Below are 12,193 nucleotides of genomic sequence, written 5' to 3' on the forward strand. Positions count from 1 at the left end.
AACATATTATAATATTACATAGTAATACATTCAGAATGTATTTTGTACACACTAAGTTGGTGTTTATTTTCTACTACCGATTTCCAATCAAATAAAAATAAAAAATTTAACTCATATTTAATCGATTCCATGGCACATAAACATCATATAAGTACATTATTATATATTATAAATATTTGTAAACATAATAAATTTGATACCTTACATACATTTTCTGATTTTTGGTACTTACTGTGTATTACACATTAATAACATGGGATCAAAAATAATATAAATCTTCTATCGAAATTCACATCAATGTGTCTATCTAGTATGATTGGTTTGATTGAGCCCACGTATACCAACCAGTAAATGTCTGTGAACATATCAATAATATTATGAGATACGGAGAACGAGTATCGTATCGTCTTCTTTTTATCAGTTTGGCGGTAATGGTATTCCTTGTACAATGTATTATTCATATGACTCGTAGTTGCAGTTTGACCAGTAGCCTAAATAACGATAATAGTAATAAAAATAATAGTTATAATAATAATATTCCAAAATGTAGGAAGAACGTAAAAAAAAATAATAAAAATAAAAAAAAAACGTAAATATACTGGAAAACAATGAGAATGAGAATAGGACCCTGCAGAGACAGTGAGTGCAAGAGACGAATGAAATGGGAAAACGGTAGGGATAATACGAATAGACCCGGTGAAAAACATAGGAGCAAGAAAACCACTATTATTAGGGTCAACTGTTTATGTGTCGAAACCACCTTTAGCGGTCCCGAACACAAAATAATGGTTTTTTGTAGTGTATTCAAATAACGTATTATTGTGGTTGGGTATAGTGTTAAACCTAAAATGTCCCTTAGCATAAACATACAAAACAGGGAAAACGATTGGTGTGTATATATTATTATATTTCTAAACAAGAAGTTTAATATAAAAATGAGTACATTATTTTCCTAAAAGAGAGACAAAAAATATCATGGTAATTTCTGTAATTTTTGCATGATTTCTATATTTTAAGCAATGCAGGTGATCGATAATTAGTTATTAATTTTGTTAAAATATTATATAATATAATATATAATATATATTTTGTTATTAATTTGAACTATTTGTTTCATCCGTCCTACCTTTTCACGATAATACAGCTCATGAAACACTTATTTTTAAAACGGTAGGTATATATATTTATAATTTTCTGTTTTTTTACGTAAATTTTTAACAGAATTTTTTTTTTTTTTTTAAATTCTGAACGAAACGATGAATTTATTGATTTTATAAAACTGTGTATTTTTTATAATTATTATGTAAATGTGTGCACAATAAGTAGTCAATACAACGAGGGAGGCTTTTAGTAGAAAATTGGGTCAATTTTATACTTTTAACTGTTCAGAATAATTAATTCCTAACATTTTTTTTTTTATAATTAGGAAAAGCAAAAAAAAAAAAAATAAAATAATAATAAGGAAAAATAGGAATTTGTTCAGTTTTTTATGAAATCAATTTTGTTTTTTGTTTGATGTAACATAATGATGAACCAAAAAGTTTAAATGTTTTTACCAAATGTTTAAATAGCCGTTTCCTATTTATGATTATTTTAAAAATATTTTAACTTTTTGAGCTATTTAATTTATGGGCATAAAATTATTTTTGTTTGCTTTCATAAATTGTATTTATGCAGTCACAAGTTACATTTACAATCTATTTATTTTTCTTTAAATTAGATCTAATCTATAATGAATAGATATTTTATTCGGAAATTTTTAATCATTACAGAATACCAAATTATAATTTGTATAGAAAATATTTTTGAGTAGAATTGTTTTTGATTCTTTATTTCTTTAAGTTATTTTTATTTTTAGTTTTTCATCAACTAAAAATATCGATTCTTCGTTCTCTTTTTATTATGACATTTTTGGTGAATAACTAATTGATACGCTTATTCTAAGTAAGTATTATAAAAAATAAAAATTCTCAACACATAAAAAAATCTTACGACCAAGATTCTCATAGCTAGTGCCTTACGTTTGATGAATTACTATGTATAGTCATATATTATTATTTATTATGCTGGCGTATATGGTATAGAATAAGTTTTGATTTTAGTAATGGATGTATAATTAATTTAAATTTATTTTATATTTAAATTTTGCAATTATATTTCATACGGTCACTTTCTAATATCAGACGTTTTTTAGAGAGGGTGGTAATTTAACTACTTTTTTTTTATAGGAAAACCTCCAAATATTAGACATTTTTAAAAATTAAATTTGATAATAATGATAAAATTACGGCAGAAAAACGTACTTACGCTAGTACAATGACATAAAATCGTTCAAAAACTGAGTATTTTTATAACTCGTTTATTTATTTTAATTTCAAATTGTATTTATATGTGCATGCATTTCTTTTTTTGTATTCATGTATATTTACAAAAAATATCTATTGTTAAAATATTAAAACAATTATATCATTATAATATTAAATAATAATATAAATTAATATTAAAGTAAATAACACACATTTTTTTTCCTTTTATATATTTACCTTTTATGAATTTCAAAGTTTATCCCCACCGAATAGTGAAAGAAATTTTAGTGTCCGAGAATATTCGTTATTTAGAGGTTCCCTTTATATGTCTTTATTTTTAATTTTTAAATATTATATTAAGTTGAAAATTCCCTATTGCTTGTCCAAATAAAGACTTTATTATTTGACAACCAAATAATTATATACGTGAAGAGAAAATATTTGATACAGTTTTTATATATAAAAAAAAAAACGCTGAATAAGCAGGAAAAATATTTGTAAAATCATCAACGATAATTTATTAACGTTTATTACTAAAATAATATTGTTACTTTAACCTGAATAAACTAAATGTTTAAAAAACAGGAAAAATTCTAATTACATAGCATAATGTATAATACACAATAATATGTTCATGATAAATAAATACAGGAAAAATTGTCTATATATGTGTGAGTGATATAAAAATAATTGAAACAATTTATTTTCCTAGGAACAGGCGTAAAAATTGTTTAATGTTGTTTTTATTGAAATAACAGTGGTTTATCCTGCGGGTGTAGACAACGTTAAAATAGTATTTCTCTTTCATCCCCAACCATTAGCATACACGGCAGAAATGATCAGATGAAAAATTGCCTGTTAGACCTTACTTCTTAGACATAAATCGACATGGTATACAGAGGTCCAATCAACCTTAAGCTTGTTTGGGTGTGACAGCATGACAAGGCACTTATGTGTAGGTCCGAGAAATCCGGGATTATATAGAATATATTGATAAAACAGGTCCTAATGAGTGTGTATATGTACATGTGTGTACGTGTGCAGTTTGTCGATAGTGGTAACAAGAGGAAGAGAGAAGGAGAGACCTTTCCGGCAAATTAATAACCAACGGCGTACTGGCGTCAGGAGCAGACACCCCCAGTACACCGATCGTCGAATACACATGACACACACACACACATATACACTCACGCATGTTATATCCATATAACATTTGTGTGTGTGTGTGTGTGTGTGTGTGTGTGTGTGTGTGTGTGTTTGTACGTTTGTCTGGATGGAGGGGATGGCGGGACTTTTCCTCCACGTTGGAGGCAAGCGGTATATCATATAGTACCTAGTATAGTATAGTAGCCGTAGCTATAAAACACTTCCTATGCTCGTTATATACTTCTCAAACCGTAAAATATACGATTTCGTACGCCGGATTAACCCAACCACGAGCGGCTAACGACACAAATAAAACAACTACGTTAATACCAAGCTTTCGCCGTCTCCGCATATTCGAAGAGTCCAGTCGCATTTATTGGTCGAATAGTTTCTTCGTATGTTTTACGTATGTGGGTGATTAATTGTTATTTTCTAAATAATAAAGAACAATGCATGATATAGAAAATTCCAACGCATGGTTGCTCAATCATTGAACATTGCATTATAATTAAACAAATAAATAGTACATCCAGTATCCACTTTAATTTTATTAGAAGCACAAGTTAAATCACGCAATGGCATATAATGATATATTTACCACCCAATGTATTATTAATAATATTAAATAAAATAATTCTTAATTTTTTTTAATTTAAAACTTGATTAACTGAATAAAAAAAATAATTGACTTTAATTGGATAATCGTAACAACTTATGTCAATCGTTAAATATTAATGATTGTAAATATCTTCATAATATATGTTCCCTAGCTGTCATTTATTTATTTTTTTTTTGTGTGTGTGTGTACTTACTGTTCACTTATCATGAGTAAAATTTCATATTTCATTTTAATAGTATATTATTTAATTTATTTACTTGAATTTCAATCATAATTTTTTTTTTTTTTTATATTTGAATAATATTTTCTAAAACATTCTATGCATATTAATACAATCAGATAAGGTAAAAAAAAAGTTTTTAAACTTAATATTTATTATTTTCTTATTTAAAATGTTACATAATAATAAATAGAATAACTTTTGATTGTTACTGGTGATCAAAAATATTTGATATTTTATCTATCAATCATTAACACCAAAACTCTAAATATATATATATATATATATACTTTAAATCATTAACTCGTTGGTTAATATTAGATTGACTTAACATCTTAACTACATTGATATTAAAATAAATATCCTAAGCTATTATTAAATATAAGCTATTTAAATATATTCGAAAATATGTGGTTGTTTCATTTTAACAAAATTTGATAATAAAAATATATTAAGTATAAGACAATAATTATAATATAATGGCATTATTATAATTATAATATGTTACAGTTGAATATTCATTTATACGGTAATATTTTGAATTTTAATATATAAGAACTATTAAATATTTTATTATTTACGGACTTTATCTATTAGACTAATAATTGGTTTTTAATTGTACATTTTTAAAGTTTCCATTAGGGTTAGAATCTTGTCAATTTTAAATTATTATTTTAAATAAATCTCTTAAAATTCAAATAGGTTTTTCATGATTCGAAAATAATTATTTGTTTTTAGTCGAAAGATCAACTTAAATAAAATAAAATAAGTTCATACTATTATAAATTACAATATTATTCTACATCATTGATTAGGTGATTATATATTTATTAAATTTTTAACGGATAATACGTTATATAACTTGCTTCAATCGAAAAATTATTTGTAAATAAAGAAAAAATTTGAAACTAAACACTTTTTTTTGTATATTAGTATACATTATTTTAACGTATTTGGTCAAAATAAAGATTATAAGACATACACATAATATTTATTATTGTAAGGATAAAAATATTTTTATTACTGTTAATGACTTTTAAATTTTATTCTTTAATAAATGTAAACTTATTTATTTATTTCCAGTGCAGCAGTTATGGTGTTAACTTAAATATTTTTTTAAATAAATTATGATTTCATATTTTTGAAAATTGGCATGGATATTACCGAAGGTTTTTGAAAAAAAAAAATAATTATATACTATGGGTTTAAGTATTCCGGAAATATATCTTGGGCTTTATTGTACAGATTTTTTCTCTGTTAACCCTTAAGTATTAAATAAAAATAATAAATCATGAGCAAATTCGTGTTTAAATAATTTCTAACTAGTATGTGTATTTGAAGTAAATAACACAATATATTGTTTTAAAAACGTTTTTAATTAAATGTAAATTCAAATTTATAATAAGTTACTAGATTTAATTCAAATATAAGTTTAAAGTTTAAATTTATGGTTGAGGATATATTATTTAAGTTATGATTTATAATAATTATATTGTGTTGTTTATTTTATCATTATGCTTAGTTAACAAGTATTTTTTTTATCTTTTTTTATTTTTTTATTTTAAAATTACTGTTTAGTATTTATCAAATAAATACGTATGTTAACTACATGTTTTTTCATAAAATAACTGTTTAAGTTGTAATAAATAATATTTTATCAGTGACATGTCATTTCTTGTTGATTTATTAAACATAAATAATTTTTGATATTTATAGCTTTCATTAATTTATTATATCATAGAACAACGATTACATTGCAGTATAACAAAATTTTAATTAGAAAAATACTTTATTTCTTTTCATAATATAGTATCATTTTGACTTTTTCTTTTGAATGGACATTGATAAAAAAAAAAAATCTTGACGTAAGTACCTAATCACATGAATTTAATTAACATTACGGAAATAATAATGTTATTATGATAACATGCAATTAAAATTGATATTTAATTGTCGTCTTTAGTTGAAGTATTTTTTTTTTTGAAATGTTCATAAATCAGATATTTTGCCTCCGAACCTTAAGATATTTACGTGACGAAAAGAGAAAATGATTAACGTTAAAGCGAAAAAACCCAAAACGCACTTATACAGTACTTAGGAATATTCAATACATAAATTGTAAATTATATAGTGCTTTGTTTAATAACTCTTCAATGCCTTCAGGAATTCAATGATGATGATGATGATATTATATTAAATCAGTAAGTAGACGTACCTAAATGAATTGTTAATGTACCTACTCATATATGTGCACGGTCCACAGTCCCTCAGAAATTGTGTTATGCTATAATATTCGATTCACCACTATTTTACGAAACCACCCTTGCGATGCAGTAGACTGATGATGGTACAAACTTAGAACTTAAAAAACTTGAAGCCACTTCCCTTTCACAACAATACTTCACTACTTCCACTACAACCAAATCCAAAGTGATATCCTACAGGAATCCACACCTAATCCATAGTTAAGTGGTGATCAGCAAAGCGTGACGTATTATTATTAATATTAATTGAACCGTGATAAATCGAATCTCGATAATCCGAAAACCTTCATGAATCAAAGTTTTGTCTTTTCCTTTGAATAATGCACAACTTATTTTCCCCCTTGAGATTCGAGTTATTAAGTCTTGAGTGTACAAAATAATACTATACGCGCGCAAATGATCTACACGTTATTTTAAATGCAATAAATATTTATGATATTATGCACACAACAATAACACGCGTGGTTTGGAGTTACGTGCGGTAAGATGATATTTTACCTCTTGTTTAGGTAAATCAGCACATATAGTATGAAGCTAAGGTTTGTCGAACGCGAGTTCGAAAGACGCGCAATAACAGCTTCCGTCACCCACTTCCGGTTGTGGCGTAACGCGACAAAAGTTTACACAGTTTTCCCGGTTGACACTAGCACACTAACGCGTGTGACAACAACCCTAGTTTTATCCATACGAATGCAAGCAATAATGTTTCCTTCCGCAGGATATAATATTATAACCATTATTGTAATACCGTGTCGTATAATATAACCATGCATGGAATATCCATCGTTGAACTTTTTACCAGTCATCGCAGCACAATAAACTGAATTCGTCTAGTGTTGGTTATGAAGATAATATAATAGTAGTATAATTGTTGACTTGGTTGTAATATGCGACAAAACAAAACACAATCGTACACGGTAGAAGTCTATATCAATGATAATACGAAGTTTGTATTGTTCGTTGTCAACCCATTGCATTATTATCATTAACACTATTTCGATAAATTGATAATATAAAGGTGATGCAGTGATCAATGAGTTTCTATATTATAATTCTTGTTTCAATGACATTGAAAACATTTTCAATCGGTTCTACGATCATTTCGAAAATAATATTACTACTATCGATTTATAAAATTAAAAAAAAAAGTAACGTATTAACGGCAGCAGTGAATGTTTTTCTTTTATCGAATTTTTATTTTTGTTTCATTTTATCCTAAATATATAACCTATTTGAACATTCGATTTGGAAAATTCTTTGATTCTATTGAGAATAGAGAAGAATGAATTTCGAAAAATAACAATAAGTCTAACATTTAAGGAAAAACTTTTCATGAATAATACCAATAATATAGGTAGGGTAATATTTAATTTTCAATTTAGTATATATATAAACTACATAATATATTTAAAACCATAAAAAAACATAAACAATATAGTAGATTTACTTGTCATAAAATATAAACGTTCATTTTTTTATTGAATTTAATATATTATTATTCTTTAGAATTTTTAAAAAATTATAACTTATTTTTTTATATTAAAACTAATATTAGTAAAAATTATAATATTATTTATTTCAAAATCTTCATTTTTGTATTACATATTTTAATTATTTACCCATTTAGTTAATCATAATTTATTTGATCGTATAAAAACATTATTTCATATTTCACTTTACTAAAGAATATGATCGAAAAGTTACAACCTGAGTCGACATTTATCAAGAACTATTAAAGGATAGTTTTAAACTTAATAACATTTTAATACGGGCTTGTAAAATGGGCGAAAATAATAAATAATATATTGAAAAAGTGAAAAATCTAAAAAATTATTTATAAATAAACTATTTATATCGGTATATTATGTTATTATGTTAAAGATGTGAAATTGGGATAGTATTAATATTATCCCAATTTCATATTATTTCATATTAATATTATTTTATAAATAATATTTCATATTATTATTATTTTAATATTATTGTATAATTATGATATTATTATATTATCAAAGAAAAAAACCGTGTACTTACGGTTAAAAATTAACCATGATTATTATTTACCATGGCATTACTTTGCACATAAATCTTAATTATTTTATTAATTTAAGTATTATTTATTGATTTCTATGAATATTGGTAATTTTAATTATCCAAATTACACATATAATAAATTATTGTATGCGATTTTAGTTATATAAGTCTGTAATAATAGGATTACTTTGCTTATTAACTTTATAAAAATTGTATAGGTAAAATAGCAATAATTATAATAATCATTCATAAATCGTGCAGTAATATAAAATTATGCAATAACACAGTGTATTGTGGGTATTTCAAAATTATTTTTTTTTTTTTTTTTGATTGTCAGATTTGAGTAAAAGATATTGTTTTTATTTATTTATTATAACTGTTTACTCCCTAAATGTGGACACAATATTCGGCAGGAATTGAACCGAATCGACTGAAGGTTTAACGAACATGGGAAAAAAGTTTAAAAAGCTGTATAGTAATTCCCTACTGAGAGGATTCAGAAATGCAATAACAATGACACCGGCTTTTTTTAAGCCATTGACGCGTATTGACCGGATATTTAGCTTTTATTTTCAGAGGATCTTCTATTTTTCGATTGGAGAAATGAAAAAAAAGGTAAAAGAAAAATACAATAAAACGGTCAACGTGTTAAAGTACTCAAGTATATTGACATTTCAGGATTCGCATAGACTCGATTCTCAATTTCTAAGTGACCCTACTTTTAACTCTGGTTGGAGCGTTTAAAAAAAATAATTTGTCATTTTTTATTAAAATTTTTTATTCTTTGAGAGCGATTTAAAAAAAATAAATTATATATATTAAATTTTAGATTTGTATAAAATGAAAAAAAAATTGTACACATATTTTCTTGTTTAAGATAATTATTAAAATTATATTAACCTTTGACCAACATACTATTCCATTTTCAATTACCACCAACATAATTGAACAAGTCATACATTTTAATATTTAAATTTCCAAATTATTAATACTCTTTTAATAAATTACTTAAAAATCGGAGAGAAAACTATATAATCAATTGCAGTCTATATATGTAATAATATACTACTTTTAAGTTGTATTAGTTTACGCATCAGTTTAAAAAAACGAATGCAATATAAATAAGAGATAAAAAGAGCTAATCTTAAATAATAATAAAATTTAAAATAATCGAATTACATAATCGATTTTTATTGAGTATTTTTCTTATCGTTGCTTTAAAATTTGTTTCATAAGGAATATGCATTTTTCTATTGCACAATAAATTAGCTAATAAAAATGTTTATTATGTTTGAATTATTTTAAACAACATCTGTCTTCCTATAGCAAAAACTCTTTAATTTTGATTTTAGATGAGACCTAAACAGTTATTGATAAACAAGTGTTAATGTTATATGTTATGTTACATAAGGTCTGAATAAATATAATATCGAACCTCAATACACGGTTACTTATAAATGTTTAAAATTTCTTATACTCTAAAAGGATGAATTTTCAAATCGGAAATAAATCGAAATTACTATGTTTATACAATAATAATAATGATAAAAAAAAAAAAAATGGTTTGCACACTTCAAAGTTATAGTAAAATAAAATTTTATTGAAATAATCACCTGTATAATAAATGGAAACTCAATTATTGAAAAGTTCTTTGTTTCTCTCTCTCTCTCTCTCTATACATATATACACACATATATATATATATATATATATATATATTAGTTAAAAATGAAGTCCCTAGGCGTTTCTTTCTGTGGAAAACATAAAAAACCATCCATAACCTTAAGCACAGTTAGCCCACGTAGATTATTAACGGTTTTATGTTGGCAGAGTTATCCCTTAGCAAACGGCTCGGAAGCATTTTAAAATGGTAAATAATATTACGAACATTAATCCATGAAAGGATAATTTACAACCACCTCCTTCTATTCACGTGTCAAAAATATATGGCTCTTGCCACGACGATCCGGATAAACGATCTAACTAATCTGAAACGCTAAAAATATGCTAATCCTATTGCAATAATGCAAAGATGAATTTTATATTTATTTTTATGTCTGTTTTTGATATTATACAATATATATTGTCAATAAACTACGGACATTATAAATTTTAAATTATTTTATTACTCTGTTAACAATATAATATACTATATTATTAATAATGATTAAAAATGTACACAAATTATATGTGCAAAATAATTTAAATTTAATGTTTTTTGTTTTTTTTACAGATACATTTAAAAATTAAAACCAGCAGAAAATCATTAATCTGATACTGTAGGTAAGTTATCATAACATTTTAATTTGGTAAAGTTAATTATTATTTTTTTTTTTTTTAAGTAATTTTTAAAGTAAAATTTATAGTATTTGAATATTGTTGATTGCTCGATCACATATTGATTTAAATCTTACTTCGTTTGTTTTAAATAGTTAAAAATTTAAATTTTTAAACGGCAACTTATATCTACTAATTTATAAATTAAATCATCACCTATTTATATATATTATTATATAAAATATTAGAAATATATGTTATAGTTTTTTTTTTTTTTTTTTCACAAGTTTTTTGAATGATCGTGATCAATCAAACTGTTCAATTAATATTATCACTCACATATCATTTTGTATGATGGAATTTAATAATAACGAATTTTGTACTAAATGTGTCGCATCATATATTGTATTAACACATACACAAACAATTATTTTTTTTTATTGTACGTCCTGAATTTATTTAATAATCCAAAAGTTATAAAAACGAAGTGATCTGTTGAATAGTTTAAAGACTTAATTCCTTAAAATTTTATAGTTTTAAATCATGTATAATGGCGAACAAATGATACTACAAATTCAAGTGTTTATTATGTATCAATAAAGGTTTCTATTTATCACAATATTTTTCATGATAATTTTCTAGTAACAAGAAAAAAAAAAAAGTTTTCTACATATTTATCAATGCTTAACGGTTATGGAGCTAATAACTTACCCAGCACCCAGGGAAAGCGTATTATCACTAAGATCTACTAACTCAATCAATAAAATATTCTTGTACTTGATTATTCATTATTATACCTAGAGTATATTAATTTGTCACAAATATACTACAATAATGATTTTTTTTTCGAATTCGATTATATTGTAAGATTCGTAGTAATAATATAAAGTTTTACATCTGGTGACAAATATTTTAGATTCATATCTTGGCGTTAGGTCGGTCAGTTGATGACTATATCTTTTGATTTAAAAAAACGATAAAATTAATAATTATTATTATAAGCTATCAATGTTATGAAAATGAAATTAATGGAAAAATTGTAAATTTGTTTACCCCCTACCCCCACCAGAACAAAAATTCTGTGTGTGTCTTCTTGGAGCAAAAAGAGTCAAAAATTGTTTATTACTATGCATACATCACAAAATTACGTGGTTATATTATTAGTTACAGAGATACGAGCCTTGAATGAAATCATTCCTATAATGTATTATTATTATACATACAAAGAACGAAAACCTGAGCCAGGCAGCGGGTTGGATCAAGACGTGTGAGCATACTTGTGTGTGTGTGTGTGTGTGTGTGTGTGTGTGTGTGTGTGTGTGTGTGT

The 12,193-nt window shown here is 24.8% G+C and overlaps 1 protein-coding gene across 2 annotated transcripts in view; it reads left to right on the top strand.

Annotated features, from left to right (window-relative positions):
- LOC112603605 (hemicentin-2-like) overlaps positions 1-12,193 on the top strand; it is a 289,646-nt gene that overhangs the window by 142,748 nt on the left and 134,705 nt on the right. For both annotated transcript variants that reach the window (XM_025352266.1, XM_025352265.1), the window contains exon 3: positions 10,823-10,872. The gene's annotated coding sequence lies outside the window, so the exon portion shown is untranslated. The remainder of the gene's footprint in view (positions 1-10,822; positions 10,873-12,193) is intronic.

This window comes from Melanaphis sacchari, unplaced genomic scaffold (assembly GCF_002803265.2).
Source record: "Melanaphis sacchari strain LSU unplaced genomic scaffold, SCAv2.0 Contig10_pilon_pilon, whole genome shotgun sequence".
NCBI classification, from domain to species: domain Eukaryota; kingdom Metazoa; phylum Arthropoda; class Insecta; order Hemiptera; family Aphididae; genus Melanaphis; species Melanaphis sacchari.